The 19,523-nt window shown below is 34.0% G+C and overlaps 1 protein-coding gene across 1 annotated transcript in view; it reads right to left on the bottom strand.

Moving 5' to 3' along the window:
- gfra4b (GDNF family receptor alpha 4b) overlaps positions 1-19,523 on the bottom strand; it is a 45,933-nt gene that overhangs the window by 12,777 nt on the left and 13,633 nt on the right. The gene's annotated exons all lie outside the window — the stretch shown is intronic.

Below are 19,523 nucleotides of genomic sequence, written 5' to 3'. Positions count from 1 at the left end.
CTTCTCCATTAATCTCTCTTTATTGAGCTGTTCTATTGACTCCTGAAAACTTCATCAGTTTATTTATTTGTTTGTTTAATTTTAGGTATGTCTTACTGGTATCGTGGACATCAGATTGGTCCTGATCAAGGCATTTTATAAATGGCTCAAGTATTAGGAGATTGACTCTGTTTTCTGTGCAGAAAGATTCTTTTGTGCATGCAAACAAAATTGATAGTTAGAAACACATCAACGTCAAGGTGTTACATGCCTTGTTTACATGGAAGTTGGCGTTTTCCAAAATGAGTATTCTAGTTGTCCTTTGTAAAAAGAAAAAAAAAGTTGCTTAAACATTGTATCATTCCTGGAAAATAAACTTTACCTATACAAAACAATAACCCCATAATATTTTGGTCCATATCCCAGGACTGTATGAGACAATGAAATGCAGAGACTGAAAAATACCAAATTCAAAGATGACATGGAGCATTTATTTTCAGCTTCCTGATGTTTGACTTTTCAAGCTCCTTTTCAAAAGGATAACAGTATTTACATAAAAATCCACAGCAGCATACATACAAAACAACAAAAACATTCTTTGGGGCTCCTGAAACCTTGCAGCCCTTGTGTTCCTGCATCTCTATGTCCTTTCTAAAATCTGGTTCAACCATCTGTGAATTTACGTAAGCTGCATTGATTTCCACCTTTATTTTAACATAGTACCAGGAAAATGTAACTGTAATATACAAACATGACCTAAGACAGAGGAAATTAATTTAAAGTGTCATGTACAAATATTTAATACAAAAGACAAAAGTAACTAAATTATTGCAAATTTGGCCTTTGTGTTTACAGAAAATCATTGTTTACTATTTAGCAGCTCATTAAAGGTAGAAACATTTATATTTATGACTTTACTATATGACTCCTTTAAATTTGTTATGATATTAATAATTCAGATGTCTGGTCTGGTCCTTGCAGTCAGCATAGCTCAACACAGAGACAATTAGCCACCACAGGTTTAAGGGAAAGCATTAATGCATTGAGTAAAATACTTTCATTAAAAATGTATCATCTCCAAAATCTATATAAATCCTCCAAACTGATATTGTGTTATTAATTAATAAAAATAAGTAGTAGAAGAAAAAAACAAAGTATCAAAACAAGTCAAAAAACAAGCAAAAAGACATAAAAAATTGCAATACCATTGTAATAATAAACACACAAATAAACTACTTCTACTTCTTGCCAAGAAGAAGCTCTAACAGTAAAGATTGTGCACATCAAGGGAAAATTAGGTTACTATTAGGTCACAGTAAAATAATTAATCTTTGAACAATTTTAATAAAGTTTGATCTAAGCTGTGTCTTGCATGACACAGGTCAAAGAAAAACCTTAATTAAGTGAAATATATTCAAAATAATAGTGGAAATTATTAAAAAAAATTTAACATCCTGTGGTGCACTTATAACTTCACCAGGATTAGTCGGTTTCTGTAAGACATAGCAATATATCACACAATCGCTTGCCATGCATTCATCACTCATGTGCCAACAAGTTGCCAACTACTAACAAGATCACTACATGTCTGAAACATTTGCAAAAAATACAGGTGATATTTAAATCTCCTGAGTGCAACTGTTACCAATCCTTCATCATGGAGGTTTGCATAAATACATGTAGAATGCCTTTACATCTTTCTAGTGAGTTATTTTGTTCAAAGAGCAAGAAAGAATTTTTCACTACTTAAGTTATTTTGGATAATTGGAACCTCACACTTTTTAATCTGCAGTACATTTTTATCATTTCAAATCTTCAGATTTTTCTTGCATCGAGTTTCATTTATTGTTAAGGTTGATGGTCAGACATTTCTCTCGTGATTCAGAACATGAAGAGGTGTTTAAAGTGTCTGTTAGACTTGGTGAATTCTTGCTGTGACTCTGTTTTGCTTTAATCTATTTTGAGTCATTTTGGCTCTGTCCCTTATTTGCCCTAAACCCCAGCTTTCCACACTTGTCTTCAATATTTCCTGTAGTTCCACAGTCAAAAAAGTAATATCCCACTTATTCAAATAAGGCATTAATTAACTTTACTGTTAATTATTAACCATAAAGGCACAAATTAAGCTGACTCTATTTATTGTTACTACTACTAACATGTTCCACTATCCAATAAGTAGATCCTGAGTCAAGATTGCTGTTGCTGAAGAAATGCAGCTTTGTGCATTACCCACACTCCCGCAATTCTAAAAATAATTCTCGTAATATATTCCTAGGCATGATCTCCCTAAAGCTGAGCAAATATTGAAATTTCTTGTTATGTTTCTGTTTACTTAAGATATACATTTTTGCTTACCATATCCATGTATAAAGATTTCTGTTTTACACAAATCTTCCCCATGATTACACTGTGGTTATTTCCACAGAGACATTCCTCTACTTACATTGCTTTGGATAAAAATTCACCTCCTTTGAATATTTTCACATTTTGTCAAGCTACAGCTCCAAATATCAAGTATTTGTATTTTATGTGATAGACCTACACAAAGTAGCCCATAATTGAGAGGTCAAAGAAAAAGGTAATATACTTTTTTAATGTTTTTTTACAAATAAAAATCCAAAAGTGTAGCATACATTTGTACTCAGCTCTATTTCCTCTGATACCCCTAAATGAAATTATTGAAACTTAGGAAAGAAACTGTTGTGCAGAGATGTGACCAAAATACTAAATGCAGAAGGAAACCAACACTGCACACTATCCTGCACCCACTGTCTGCCCAACAATGCATGGAAGTGTCAGCATCATACTGTGGGGTTGTTGCTCTTCAGTAAGGATGTAGAAACTGATCAGAGTTGAATATGGATGGAGGGAGTTAAATTTCAACCTCTGAACAAAATCCAGTTGAGGCTGCAAAGCCCTTTTGACTGACGCAAGGACTCACCTTCCAGCACAAGGATTTAGATTATAGCATATTCATGTGTTAAATTGGCCAAGACTTAATTTAATTGAGAATCTTCTAGAGCCTGATGTGTTTTGTAGGATGGGCAAACAATTCAGTCTCTGAATGTGAAGCAACACACCCAAAACATTTTCAGATGCGACGTCAATAAAAGGATGAATACAGTGGGGGAGGGATTGTTGGTATCTAAGCACACAATACTTTTTAGATTTGAATTAACAAAAAAATGCTAAAACTATGTATCCTTTTCCTTAGATTTTATAATCATGCACTACCTATCATGTAAGTCTGAATTAAGTACATTTCTAGTTTATGGGTGTAATGGGAGGAACAAATGATTGGACCTTTAACTAAACCACAGGGGTGTTTTGAGTCAGTGATAACATAGGCTAGTTTAGCATATCCAATCCTGACAGAGAAGGAACCTATGCAAACTCGAAAGCCAGACGGTCGGATGAAAGTCCCTGACAGAAATCAGAGATCCTTCTTGTCTGGCTATATGTGTGACACGTTGTGCTGCCTGGGCAGATGCTGCTATCAGCATCATACATCATGAATGCAAATGAGTTGCTTGATTTGACATTTCGAATAAGATCGACTCAATCTACCAGTGGGCTTAGCCTATTAACTGTGTCAGTAATCGTTGTATATCAACAAGGTTCAGTAAGTCCTCAGTCTACCTGCCACATAAATCACTGCAAGATTAGCTGATCAGTTACCCCCATGCACCAACTTAATGATCCACTTCACCACAGATACTGTCGAATGGTTCCTAATGAAGTCAGCTGGATTAGTACCTTCATGCACTCTTTGCCTACACATATCTTAAGGTGTGGATAAAAATTGGGTTTATTGGTGCATATGGTATTTTTCTTTTTGTGCATTAATTTGTTATTTAATGGGGATAAATGGATCAAAGCAGACAGACACATATTAACTGGTTATAGCTCATTAGTTCAAGGTCTTATGGATACTTAATATGTTATTGCATCACCTTATAGGTGAACAGTTTCCCATTTTGTTTAACTGATTTGTACTCTTAAGTTGGTGTGATAAAGCTCACAAATACCATGATTTACTGCAAAATAAATATTTTATTTCGTATTAGATACACATTTAAAGACAATTATATTAAACTACATATATATGTTATTTAAATGTGTGTGGGGAAAGTTTTTCCCGATGATGAAATCTATTTAAATGTAATGCAGTTTTACAAGTTAGCTAAAAGACAACAAGTTGGATGTGTGTGTTATCCACAGTGTTTGAGATAAGTGAATGTGTTTATTTGAACATATTGCAAGGTATTAACAACATTTCTTACTTAAATTATAAAATATTGTCAGTATTTTTTTTTATCCGGTAAATGTAGATCTTTAGCAGAAAGCAATTATTTATTTATTTCAAACTTAGTTTGAGGTTGCCTCTAGCATCACAGACTGACAACAGATCACAATGCAGCATGTTGCTGAAATTAACAAAATAATTAGGGTAAATATTTCCATCTAAAATACTTTAATGATGTGTTTATGGTGAAGAAATAAAGACTGCAGTGTAGTCATCTTTAATAATCTGCAGAGCTCTGAAACTAGATTCTACATCTGCGACTTTGATCCAACACTAAAACCATGTCAGAGGCAAAATGATTTGCATGTGTTGTGCATTACATAATCCTGGAATGGATGAAACACAATCTGTTTGTTTGAAATAATTAAGTTATTAAAGTTTTGTGGTTTAACCAACTCCCTGTTTCTCATTAAAAAGACTGGCAAAACTTTGCAAACAATTGTATTTGTTACATTTTTCTGTTTGTTCCTTACTCCTCACCCGATTTCATACAAAATAATTGCAAAATTTTTTAAGCAATTATTACTGCAAACTACAATGAAAGATTTTCAGCATTTTAAATATTTCTTAAAACAATTTTATGTGATATACCAACACACATTAGCTCTTTACTGGTAGTGGAATTGAAATGATGCAGTGATGAAGTTACTTGTGCACGCATGTGCGTGTGTGTGTGGGTGTGTGTGTGTCATGTGAAGGCATGTGAAGTTCATGGGCTATGAATAACTACAAGGCACTGTATGTAGAAGCATTTTGCTTTTGAGATGCAGAATTCCTAAAAACCAAAATGTAGCTTCGTTTGCAAAGACACATTGCTCCTGTTCTCTGTGTAGGACAATATTGCGTTTTTCTAAAGCATAAATAAGCAGCTTTACAGATCAAAGTAAAGCAGATTGGGCTTGGTGAAATCTAGATCCAGCAATGTCAGCTCTACTCTTTCAACAAACATCAAACAAATAGACGACCCAGATATCCTCTCCAATTTAACTTCAAGGTGTTTGAAAAAAAAAAAGCATTTGCACTTTCAGCAGAATATATGGTAACACAGCTTTTAAAAAAGTTGATTTTATTTCCTCCTCAACAGTATTTTATAAAGAGGTACAATGTTCTTTATGACACAAACAAATAAATTATTTAAAGTAAGCCTTGGCAAAACCAGCTGTCAAAATGTAAATTGAAATATACAAATATTATGAGCTCTAATGTAGACTGAGGTTTAATACTAATGTAATTCAACTCACCACTCCCCAACATACTTCATGTGTACAAAGAGGAAAAAATAAAAAATTCAAACAAACTATTTAGAGCAGGGACAGGATGTCAGAGGAATGACCAGTAGAGCTAATGAAGTAAATGAGACACAGCATTAGCAACCTGAGGGGTTTAATGTCATTTTGTATCCTGAAGAAGACTGACTGGTTTAAATGGATGATTAAAGAAGTCAGCTAACACTCAGGGCTGCCCAAGATAATGTGTCAAATACTGTCCTACTCTGACTGCTTCAATCCAAATGGTCATTTCTGCTTTTCTTCATGTTTTCATTGATTTAGCAAAAAATAATACTTCAGCTTCATCAGAAATTTATGATTATTTGTTTGTACATTTGGATCATTTCACATATTTATTAAATGCGCTCGAGAACAGTGAGTCTGTCCTTTCCTGCTCTTTTCTAATGGATTGTTAGATTTTACTTCAAAGGCAAATTACACACCTCGTCTCAATGACAAACAGCATCAATTGTATTTCAAAATGGAAAAATAGGAGACAGTGGGACATCAGCTTTAGTTCATAAAGAAAGAAGTTCCCATTTCAATTCTACAATTCAACTTCAGTTTGTTACTTGTTGTATTTGTTTAACTTTCTTAATAGTTATCAACATTCTCATTCTTTTATTTGTCATTAGCAATAAATATGTATTATTTTATACTTCATGTGATTGTTTTTTACTAAGCCTTTAGAAAAAGCAATTTTATTGCTAAGCTGTTAGACTTGCTTGTTTATGATTAACATCGAGATTGGTTGAGCAAGAATTACATTAAAAGTCATTTGAAGAGCATGAAAATCATTATAAATGATATTACTGCCATCACTGTTTTCACAATGAAATCACAGCATTCTTCCAGTTATTTATGATTAAACACAACTTTTAACACAAAAGCCTAGTTTTCATGTTAAAAATGTATAATATCCTATTAGGTTTGTTTATATTTTTTACTAAAAATATATATCTCATCCCTACAATCTCAATCAGTAAACAAATAAAAATCTTGTTTCCCATTTTGGTAGGAGTGATTAATTAAATGCTTCTCAAAGTTTGCTACAAACCCTTTTGGTTTTCTGTCTTTTAAGTATTTTCATATGTACTTACTTGTCAATCTATTTTGGCCTCACGTTCTCCTAATAACATTGATGAAGTTACACCAAACACCTTGTAATTAAACTGTGAATAAGCTGAGCTGTGTTGCACTTTCAAACCAGTAATGTCACAGTTATGTAGTATCCAGTTCTCAGCAGTTTGTTCAGAAGCGCAGTTGTACATGCTCCCCATGTTGGAAACAGTGACAGATGTGCAGTGGATCTCTTAAAATGCCTTTATTTTTCTAAGAGGTTACAGGTCTCCAAGATGGCATCAAATCCTAGATAGTAACAACACTGATAACCATCTCCCATTTTCACCCAAGACCAGCTTTTCAGAAATATGTGGCTATTTAACAGAGGCGTTCACTCAGAGGAGTTGGAGACTGAAGAGAAGACATTTTAACTCTCACTGAATCACTATCACTTCTCTAAAAATGGCCTTTAAACAGGATTATTTGAGTTAAGCACACTGAGTATCTGCTGGGAATTCAGCTTTCCTGAATTTAGCACTTCAGAGCTCTGAGGAAAAAACAAGGCAAATCATAATTTTTAAAAGATTTTAATCTCATGTAAAGAAGTTGGTTTTACATAAAAACAAGGGCATAATAACTTTTTTAACTGCTGTGTACTTTTTAAGTAAAACAATTTTACAATACTGGGCCCATATTTCGCCTTAAGTCTAGTCCAGTCTTTGAGAGCCAGTCTCCTGAAACATTTATGTAAAATAAATAAATGGCTCGTTATCAGGCCTCTGCAAAACTGGATGACATGCTGAAAAGAGAATTCACCTTGTATCCAAAAGTTGCAGGAAAGTAGTTTGCAAGGACTGCATTTTGGCATCCAGTCCTTATTTCATTTTATGGATTTTGTCCCAAAAAATTTGATAAATCTTCACAGCTATGAGAGTTATATTGTGTAGTCCAGATGTCAGTGGAAAGCTAAGATAAATGAGTTTTGTGATCTTTGAGTTTTGTTTTATTTTGGTATTTCACAGTTGTTTACTTTTTGCTCCATTGTTTCCTACGTGTACTTCTCCAATATCCTCAGTTCAGCTTCAAATACATGTTTACCTCAAAGCTGCACCCTTTTTATAATAAATCACCAGCTCCTTGTTCAATAATAAACTCAACCATTTTAATATCGCTACTGATAACATCTTTTTTATTTTCCTTCCCATCAGGCTGTTTCTTTGAGACGTATTACTTTGAATTCCCTTTTTGAAGTAAAGATTTTTCTTTTATCTGCTTCCTCCCTGCATTTTATGAGCGAGAGATTTTTACTGAGGTCTCAATGTAAAGAAATATATAACTGATAGAGAGAACTGTCTTGGAACATAAAAGAAATTAAACATTTCCTTCTTTCTATAAAAAATGCCAAACTGAGAACGGAAACTATCTTTAAACTGCAAGACACCAGCACTATTAACGTAGAAATTGGTAAAGAAATGTCTGTTGACAAATTGCAAATTTAGAAGCTAAAAACGGAACCTGATTCGTATTGCAGATTCTTAGCAAAGGCTTTGTTCAAGTGGAACTGCAAAAAGTATTTTTTAACAAAATTCATGTAAATGTCCCTAAAATTGAAGACTCCAGCAACTTTTAAAGTTATAGGAAACAACTTGATTGAAAGCGTTTCGGTTTATGGCCTTCAAGTTGTGTCAGAAATGGTTTGAATTTATGTAAATTACCCTAGGGTTCTTGGTTTTTCTCTACTGTATGAACGTTTCCACCATTTTTGTGTTTAATTATCCTTTGAGTTACTTTAAATGTGGTCAGAAGCTTTTGTATTGACAGAGATGTTTACTTTCTGACAACTATTCTTTGCAACATGGACATGTTTCATGCTGTGCTCTTTCTCCTTTTTCACATTATTCATCTGTAAATCAAGAATTTGCTAACCCAGATCCAGACTGCAAAAACAAAGAAACATGCAAATTGATCCACAAACACAAAAAACTGCTCTGTGAACGGAAAGAATCAAAAGCAAAAGATTATATCTGAATGAGACAAAGACCGTGGTTGGTATTCATGACTTGCTCTGCTGCTTCAGGTGAGGATCTGTGCCACTTCGATCCAAAGATCCAATGCTGTAAAACAGATTGATAGTTGTGAAGGTACCTTAGCATTATAGTTTGTTTGGCTTCTTTGAGGTATGACTTGACTATTAACAGCTTTTTTGCTTTAGCCTTTAGAAAACCAGAGTGTGGTTTAATCTCTAAAAGTGAACATTTTAGCATTGGAGAGTTTGCTTCAGGCAAAGTTCGTTTTATTTTATAAAAGCTCCACAGCTATGTAAGGTATGAGTTCCATCAGTGCAAGTCATATTAAATCATATCATTGAAACAATGTCACTGCTACGTAGGAAATATGAAGGCTTACATTACTGTTAAGCTGTTGCAGAAAGATTATGTCATCTGATCAAATCAAATCACAGTGATTTTCTCCTGCCAAAGTGTTTCCCATGTTTTACAGCCTTCCATGTTTTAATTTGTTCTGACTGAGAAGGACTGGGGCGGTGTGGTGGCTTGTGAAAGTATTTATACCCATTTAATGTAGTTTACATTCTATCATTCATGGTACAACAACAATAATGTTACAGGCGTTGTAGTGCATAATGGTGAAATAAGTGGAAAATTATTCAGTTTTTTGTTAAGTTGTGTGTGTGTGTGTTTTACAATTTGTATTCAATCCCCCTGAATCAAAAATTTGTGGAGCCTTTTTAATGCAGTGGACATGCATGTTTATTGAACTAAGTCCCTAGCAGCTGCACACATCTGGAGACCATCTTTTATTCGCATATTAGTTCAAAGTCAGTCAGATTAGATTGAAAATGTCTGGAAAGAGCAATTTTCCTGCCTTGTGACCTATCCTCAATTGGTTTTAGGTCTGGACTTTGACTGGTCCATTAACAACACATGAACATGTCTTGATGTAAACCATTCTATTGTTGCTTTGACTGTAGGTCTCTGGTTATTGTTTTGCTGGAAGGTGAACCTCCACCCTAATGTCAAATCTTTCACAACCTCTTGAAGGTTTTAATCCAATGTTACCCTGTAGTAGGCTCCACCAAATTCCTCATCAATACTGGCCAGGGTTTTATGTGATGTTAGTTTCTGACCATATGTAGCATGTAGAGAATACAGTCAGACGCTGGCTCCTCCATAACTTGTAGCAAACATTAAGTACTACTTCTTTCAAGATTTCTAAATAAAGGGGATTGAGTGAGGGACACTTTTCAGATTTTATATTTGTACTTTTACCTGCCCCTTCAGTAGCATACATCCCTTTGTTTTTTAGATGTTTTAGAAAATCTAAAAAAACAAAAACAAACAAACAAAAAAAAACTATACCAATAATGATTCATATATACAATCAGAACCAGTAGAATAAGGGAATCATGGCATTTCACTATGCAACCATGTTTAGATGAGGGCAAAGAGTAAATATGCTGTCATAGTAATATTAGTGAATTGAAGCTAAGTAAGGATAACCGTTTTTGGTTTAATGTCAGTAGTTATATAAAGTGTATATAACATTATTAAGCATGTTATGACAGTTTTATTAAGAGTATCACGTTTCAGACCTCTTAAGATGATGCTGGAGTAAATATGTTTTTCATGTTGCTTCTCAAACTGACTGGATATCAACATTTTGTTTAATTTCTGTTATCCAAATTTGAACTAACATATAAAGTTACTTGGATGAGAATTGCTACTGAAAACGAAAATGTAACAAAAAATTATTTTAAAAGAAGTATTTCTTTTTTGGCACAGCCTCTTTCAAATTGAAGTTGTTTCTAAGATATGTCATGGCACAGAGTGCCCTAACAACTTATTGAGAAAAGTTATCGTAAAATGCACTAATACATTTTCTGTGATAGTGATGACAATGGCAAAAAATGACTTTCTAATAAATACTAACACATTTGTTTGAAGTATGGTAGCTGCAATTATCAAGAAGTGAAAAACGTAATTAAATGCAGACTCTATTTGTCAGTTTTCTTTTCATTTGTCAGTGCAGACTTTGGGATGAGTTCCCTTATAGAGGTGTTTCTTTTGCTTTTCCAACAAACTGTTGGTCAGTTGTTAAATACACTTCCATTTAAGCATCAGATAAGTTTCTTGAAAATATAATCAAAGATTTTTGAATTTTTTTTTATGTAACATGAGTTCTTAGAAGCTTTTACCACCCCCCCATCTTTGTCCAATATTTCTGAATCCCCTGAGGCTAAATTTCAGAAAGCAAAATTGTATCACCACCAACATGCTGACAAGAACAGAGCTACTGACATAAAGCCTGTTATCTCTAGATGAGTCAAATGAAAGGCTAGAGGACAAAGACTCTGTGGGAATTTGCTGACTTCACTGGAGATCTTAATTAAAGGCAGAATGGTACCTAGGAGAGATTATTCGTATTTCGAATTGTAATGTTACCCAGTATGAGATATGATATTTTTGTCTAAGGACGGGGAGAGAGAAGAAAACCTGAACCCAAAGTAGGACAGAGAGAACTGGATGCCTGCTGAGAACAATTAAGACCAAGCTGAGGGGGGTTTAGAATAATCTTTAGATTCTGTCCACAGCTAAACAGTAATAAATGAATGTCTCTACTGTTATTTCCTTTTTCAAACAGCAAATGTGTGTTTTAATGAAACTGAATCTGAGTTCCTTATAAAGCCATAAATAGACCCTGCTAATAGTTGTGAATTCTTAAACCTAATTTTCTGCAGAGGAGACTTTTTGGTTCCAAATCAAACGAGAAGCTTCAAGGATTTATGTGTAGGTCTTAGGGCCACCTTGTTATCAGTAATGAGGAAAGAAATTATGAAAGGACTCTTTTGATATGCAAAGTAATTTTGATCAGACTCACTCCGAAAAGTTAAACACTATTAATTTTCTTAGATCTCCTCCGTAAAATATAGGCTATGATTACTGAGAGGCAAAACTGAAGGAGTAAAAATGTGTGCGCTTGTGTATTTTTATCCAGAATTGTGACACTGGGTACATCATCTTGTTAACTAATCTATATGTGATTCATTGGAAGTATAGAGAGAGAATCATTCATCACTTTATTCTTCCAGTGTTGAAGTGTTGCCTGTCTGCAGCACTGAGCGGGACTTATGCCTGCCAGCAAGTGCATGCAGAAAAATGGATCTTATCAATTAATGTGAGCAAAACGTAGCACTGGAGACAGCACTAATCTTATTCGTAATATATGTCACACTACAAGACGGCTGCCAATTAAATCTCAGTTTAACAACAAGATCAGAGAGTTTCATAAACAGCCAGTAGCTAGATAAATGTCTGTATTAATTAGTTCTCAGTGATACTAGATTCTCTCTATGGGTTTCACAGGAATAGATGAAACAACTAAAGACTTCTTAATTTAAAATTATGTCAGAAAGGGCACAAATAAAACTCAGAAACTTGATATTTTCATGTCACTTCTACCATACCAATTTATTTTTTATGTTGCACTTTTTGATAAGATGTGTCAAGTTTTGTTGTCCTCAGTATATGTTGCAAATTCTCAAAAATCAGTAAAATACTGAAAGAGTGGGGTAATGTCTCAGGTCACATTAACACTTCTTCAAGGATGACCCAGTAGACATGAATAATGTCAATGTTTACCCACTCTACTGCATTCCAGTACTACTATAACCTATACCGTATTCATATGTACAGCAGTATGAACAATTTATGATATTTAGTGGTAAAAGTCAAAGTACATAAGAAACATAAATGATAAATCTACTACAATGTCAATTTTCTGCTACAAGTTTATCAATTGACTCTTTATTGCGCTTCAACAAAGTTTTTTATGTCTGGTCTGTCAGGCAAGAGAAGATTGCCTTCTGATGCCATCATAAAATTACAACATGTTACATAATGCTGTGTTTTGGTCACAATGTCATGATCAGTTTAGTTGAATGCCTTGTTGGATGTCCAGTACAGATCTGTTGTCCTAAAGAGAAATTACCCAATGAGCAGAATTCACACTAATGATGGCAGAAAATTTCAAAGAGTGAGGAGGATTTTTCAAATGCAGCTATGAAAAAGAATATAAATATCCTCCATTGTCCCCAATGGGGACATTTCTGCTATGGTTCCAAACTGAGTTTTAATTTGTAGCACAGTTTGGAGCATCTCAAGAAACTTCATTGAGTTTCATTTCTATATTTAAGCTGCATGTATCCAACTCTGTGTGTGTGTATACTCCAACAGGTCGGCAAACACTGCCTACATGACTCCATCATCCCATCCCAGACTTACCACATAGGGTGTTTGTGTTTTCAAAATACACAGAACATAAAAGGAAACCTATCAGCAGTGTTATGCAATATGTGCATAAATAATTAATCTTATTGATCGGTTAAGATCAATCTGTATAGGCTTACCAGAAAAGGTTTATATATTTATTTTTCTCTGCAAAATAAAACATTTTATAAAGTTTCCTGAAAAAAAAAAAAAAAAAATTCATACTAGCTCAAGAAAATACAAAAAAAGTCAGTAATCGCTTCCTGTGTGTTTAGCTGTCTTTTTAAACCATAACTAACCACCAAATCAAGGTGTTTCTTTTTGCTCAGGACTTGCTCCAGTGCACGTCCACTGTTTTCAATGTAAAAAGAAAAGGTGCTGGATTTTTTGCCAGTGGCTTTTTCAAAAAAAAAATTGAGGAGTTTGGAAAACCGCTTAGCATAATGACAAAGTGGATAAGTTGGCAACAGTGTATTTTTCATCCTAACCACAGCCCCACTCAACCCCATCGATCACCTACTATTCCCCTCAGTATTTCTTTGAATCACCCACTTTGTGGGAAGTTTTTCAAAATTTGTCAAGGGTGTTAGTTACACCTTAAGTTTATTTTTATATATGTGTGTTTTATAGCACTTCACAAAAGTGCTATTACACTTATTCATCATTGTTACTGTTAAGTAGCAGACAGTCGCATTTTGGCTCAGCTCTCTCTTCACCATGTCAGACCAGTACAATGCTTTCATCACTGTAGACCAAAAACCAATTCACCAAAATAACTCAACAAATTGACATATTGCCTTTGTTCTACAACATGTTTAAGATAATAACAATATGGTTTTTGACGTTTTACTTTTTAGTTTATTTGTTATAATATTTGTTCAATTCAATAGTGAAAAGAAAATGTTATTCTCTGAAATTAGGGACTACTGGTTTAATCGGTGCATCATACAACTTTTACATGCTGTTTTCTTGTTTTGTTTTTTTTTACAGTCCAGCAGCAGATTATATCACAGACTGATTTTGAGGCTACATTTTACTTACAATAGAAAACATGAATTATTATTCACCTAAAGCCCATGACAGGATGTGAAAAATGGGTCAGCATGACCCATTATTATAGACTCTGGAGCTGAGGACTCAATCATGCAAGCCCATGGGGAAGACAAGGAGATCTGCAATAGTTCAGCAACACAGCTTAAATGAAAGCCTGCAGAAGGATGTGAGACAACAAAAGGCATAGCCTAGAGATCTGAAAAGACATAAGCCTTCAGTGAACACACAAGCTTAAGATGGCACAAAAATAACACTGGCTACTCTAAGGATCTGTTTCATCCTATGCCTCACACGTCTATATCCTACTTATTATTATTATTATTATTATTATTATTATTATTATTATTATTATTATTATTATTATTATTATTATTATTATTATTATTATTATTATTATTATTATTATTATTATTATTATTATTATTCATTGAGAAATGTAAGAGTTCTTTCTAGAACATACTTGGGAAAGCTTCTTTAAAGTTGCTATCCTTACAATACCTTTTGAGATCATTTAAATAACCTGAACTAACATGCAACAGCTACAGAAATACCACATAAGCAACTGTTGTATAAGTTTCGAGATAAACCCATTTTTATATCTGCTGTTTCACAAAATTTTAAATGAGAATTAATTGTAGTTGTTTTTATTGTAATTTTAAGTCAACATTTTTAATAGATTAATATTCTGGTCGCTAGCGTGAAAAATATTCCCAGAGAATGACAGAAACAGCCATCCATTGTTCGAACAAAATTTCTTTTCTTGCTTCAGGAGCAAAACCACTTTGTATGACATGATTAGAAATTTCTTTTTCAGCCACTTCAATTCAACTTCCACTTGCAGTAAACCATAACAACAGTCTAATTAATTTTAGCTTTGAAATTTCTAGTTATGCTGTCAAACAGACCATCTGAATTGTAGCTTGCAGGGCCAATCAGCAACCAAAGCTGAAGGATAATTAAACAAGTGACTTCCAGGAGTATGAACAAGCAGTGCATGAGAAAAACAGCAAAATTAATAAAACAAAAAAGTGGCATCTCTAAAAAACTGGTGATCCAATAAGCCACATCTTTTAAATTAATACATTTTCTGAAGTGTCATAATCATTAGCTGAAGTTTGAGACATGACATTTAATTTATTTCTTTTATATTAAACCTTTTATCTATTTGCAAGAAATTGTATGACCAAAACTTTAATAGAAACTCCAACAAAAGCTGGAAAGCCGCATTCGGATGAGACAGATTCTTTTTTTTTTCTTACAGAATGTGAAAGCAGGCCTATATGATCATGTACTTCAGTAAAAAAAAAAAAAAAAGTTTTATCATCTTTCATCATCATTTGAAAACTATATTTTATATCTACTCATCCTATCTTGTTGCTATAAAATGTTCTTGACAATATAAACAGGTTTAAGTGTAAGAAAAAAGCACCTATTTAATTCACACTTAAAAAAGTCGTAAGAACTAAGAGTTACAAAGAATTAAACCTCTTGGCTGTTGTGGCACCGGAAGGATACAAAATGAATATATTAATAGGTTTTTCATTAACAACATTCACAAGTTTTTTTGAAAGCAGTTCTTAATCTATTTTAAACCAAATGGGTGTTATCCTTTGCCTTTTTACAGAACAAAGACTTTTCAACTATCTTTTAGAAAAATCTTACTATTCCAACATCTTTAATTCATGACTGACATCACAGAAGATTGTTTCCTGGTTCAAAGCATTCAAGACAAAGCTTAAATAAGTGAAGCTGAATCAAAAGCTACAAATCATATGCCAATGTCAGCTCATAAAAAACAATGGCTACTTGCTAATTGTAATCAACGAACCTGTAACAGAAAAAATATTATAAAATTATAATTGGCATTCACTCTTAGAGGGTTTGCTTAGTGTAATTAAGAAATGTAAGATAAATCTAAATGCTGATTAATGTAAACATTCATGCTTGTGTTTAATGCCAACTTTAACTGTTAGTTTTGACAGAGTAATGGACCAGCAGATTCAGAGTTACTTTAACACACATGAATAAATGAAATCAGACAACAAAGAATTTATAAATGTTTTATACCCCGTTAGATTTGCCTCCTTCAAGGGGGTCCAAGCTATAATTAGGAGATACAAAAACAACTCTGTGATTCGTCTGGTGTTTAAGATACACTTAGACACTTATTAAACTTGGCAATAAAATGAGCTGTGAGTTATCCTATCGCAGATGGACTTCTTTTCAGTGGATCAGTCTACATCTGGTAGTAGCAAGTCCCAAGGGAATGCTTTAACTCCTCAAATCTGAATAAACATGTGGAATTTTTACATTTCTAAAAACCAAATGGTGGAGCACTTCAAGTTCCTTTTTTGCAGCCCCACACCAGATTACAGTCTTAAAGTTTTACAGAATAACTCAAAGCATATGGCTCTAGTGAACATTTTTATTCTTTGTCATATTTACCCAGTATCTGCAAAAACCTTACAAACTTCGCTTTGTTTACACATTTGCACACAATCAAAGAGACGATTTGGACTTGATGGATTTCTGAGATGAGCTACAATTAATTTATCCTCAGTTACCTACCAGATTCTGTCTCGACCCAGAACTGCTGTTATTGTTAACTCAAAACCATTGAATTAGCAAATCCCCTGCATTGTGTGAATGTGCACAACAGAGACAAATTTGAAGAGAGTATGAATGCACTGATCAACTAACACAATGTAAACAATCTTGTTGAATTTTGCAACTGTAAAATTAAAAAAATAATGTTGTTTTTTTTTTGTTTGTTTGTTTTGGGGGGGGTTTTCAGATAAAGAGCCCCATAAAAACAGTTTTTACCAAAACGTTTCCATAATTCTTAGTCAAACATAAAAGACTAGCAGCTTTTTTCTAGTAATAATTAAACCATGTTATTATAACTTATACGTTTTTTGGTGTAGTCAAAGGATTTGATTCTCTTGTTTCCAATGTCTGATAGGTTATAATCAGAATTTGTTTGAATTTAGCCCTGGGTATAATAACATCACCACATTCTACCATGAATAACATACAGCAAACAGTAGCAGATTAAACATGAACAATACCCTGTAGATAACATGGTGAAGGTTCATGTATCACAAAACCTATTGTAAAGAACCTTTTATTGGTGTAGAATGATGCAGCCCAGGGTTGAAATATGGATCCTCAACTTCCCCTCAAGAGGTCAGAAATGTATTAGCCAAAACAAGAGAAAAACTCAGTTTGAGTTTCAGTTTAAAGTATCCTGCCTTCAGAGCTGAAAGAAAATTATTATTGGGTCACAGATGGAATATTTTAATCTGAGTTGCAATGATTCCATTGTACAGATGTACATGTGTTGGCGATCCCCCATTTTCCTCTAAATGCTGGTGGTCAGCAATGGTCATTTTGGTTAAACACCTTAATCAAACCACAAGACATGTCTCCAATAATGGAGGTCTTTGTTCCGGGTTCGTTTGCAAACTGCAATCTGGCATTTTTTATGTTTCTTTTGGAGAAATGGCTTCCGACTCATTGAATGACCTTTCAGCCCAACTCAGTACAAAACATGTTTTACTGTGGATAATGACGAATCTTCAAAAAGGTTTGGCTTTTCTTCTAGAGTTGATATGAACCGTTTTGGACCTAAACTGCATCTGTATGAGCTCAAACTAGTTTGCAATGATGACAACAAAGTTCCAGTCTCTACATTTGCAGTTTTTAAACTAATACTTCAAAAGACTTGAAGTATTAGTGAGATGGCAGTAAAATTGGGTTCCACAAAGTATTGTCAAATGCGGCTGGAAACAAATGCATGCCACACTATTTACATTTCTATTTGAAGATTTTAAAGAAGTAATTACAGAACTTGAGAAACTTACATTCTTTTTAGGCGTGAAGGACTCTTTCTCCTTCACGCCTAAAAACAAATACTTGTTCAGTCTTTTCCTGATGCTTGTAATCTGACCTTCGAGTACATCTACTGGAACATCAGCTGCTGAGAAGATTGGTAAATGTCTTAAATGTTTTCCTTTTTAAAAAAAAAAAAAAAAACATATCCTTTCTGAAGAATGATGGACTGTAAATCTTTGAAAATCACTGTGTAACTCTTCCAAAATTGATTGGCAGCAACAATTGTTTCACTTGGGTAATTGTCTCTCTGCCTTGGCAGCTTCAGAATGAGCATAAAAATCACGACTGTGTATCCATTTCCTCAACTTCCCAATTATTCACTACCTGATGTTTGTCTACCACATAAAATATCAATAAAATGCAGTGAAGTTTGTGAATGTATCAAAATTTGAACAAAATATCGAAGGGGTGTAACTACTTTTGCAAACAAAGTGATATTTTAACCCTGGCAACCAAACATTAAGTTGACATCTATTCTAAATGAATGCCTACATTGTGACAAGTGTGCCTGCAGTAGGAAAAAGGCTTTTAGTGACTCGAAGGGAAAAATTCAAGAGTTTGTCGAAGAAAACAAGGTATGTTAAATTACATGGGTAAAACCGTTGAAAGTACTCTGCAACAGTAGCTAACATTGTTGAGTTATAGTGTGTGCTACATTACCATTTGTATGATAATCACATAGATTGCTTTTCCTGCTTTCTTTTGTCCCTGAATACCAAGACTGTCAAGGCTTGCTCATACTGAATGCAGTGGGTGTCACCTCCAAACAATCTGTTCAAGGTCTCCTGGTGTGTTAATCTGCTGAAAAACCGAATGTATACTCTCACATAAAGGTGTTTATTTGCATGCATAATGAAAAAGCTCTTTTCTGTGACGATAGACCAGATTCAAGGAAGGTTAGAAAATTATATTTTGTAAAGATTGTTATGTGTGCAAGGGTTGTTGTCTTGTGTATTGGTTTATAGATTCAGTGACAAGGAAGGTCACCTGACACTTTAATATTAACACACAGAAACCCCTCAAGGCTGCAATAATTTAGAATTGGCGCTTTAATAATACATTTATTGTGAAACCTGCTATCAGTATCTGCAATGGAGGCAAGATAATCACATTAATCTCACGTTAATTTCCAAAACATTCCCATAAACAAATCGAAAATAAAGGAGAAGAGGAAATACAGAGGGGAAAACCTAACTTGGGTGGGGATAAATAGAAAAACAATGACCATCTAAAAAAAACAGGATTTTATCATTTTTCGAAGGTTTATTTGTTCAACAAGAAGCTGACTACATCAATGAATGACAAACTGAAAATATTATGTTTGCAGAAAAGTACTCTTTAACAGTTTTACCAGTCTTTTGGAGAGGCAAATTCAGTCACATGCACAAAAATAAGACAACTATCCATCACCCTTTTTTAATTTCTATATTCTTTAATCGTCCAAGACAAAACTCATTTTTGCTCTTCATACTAATATTTATTTTCAGTAAGACATTTTTTTTTGTACCCACTAGAGCCCTTTTGCAGGCTCTAGTGTCCCTTATATGAAAGTAGGCTGACAGGAAAGGGGGAAGACATGCGGCAAACATTGCCAGATCCGGGAGTCGAACCTGTGACAGCCGCATCGAGGACTCAAGGCCTCCAAGAGTGGGTTGCGCTATTCCCTACGCCACCACG

The sequence above is a fragment of the Gambusia affinis genome, linkage group LG09 (genome assembly GCF_019740435.1).
Source record: "Gambusia affinis linkage group LG09, SWU_Gaff_1.0, whole genome shotgun sequence".
Lineage (NCBI taxonomy): Eukaryota > Metazoa > Chordata > Actinopteri > Cyprinodontiformes > Poeciliidae > Gambusia > Gambusia affinis.
The sequence above is the reverse complement of the archived record's forward strand: the minus strand, read 5'-3'. Positions and strand labels throughout refer to the sequence as shown.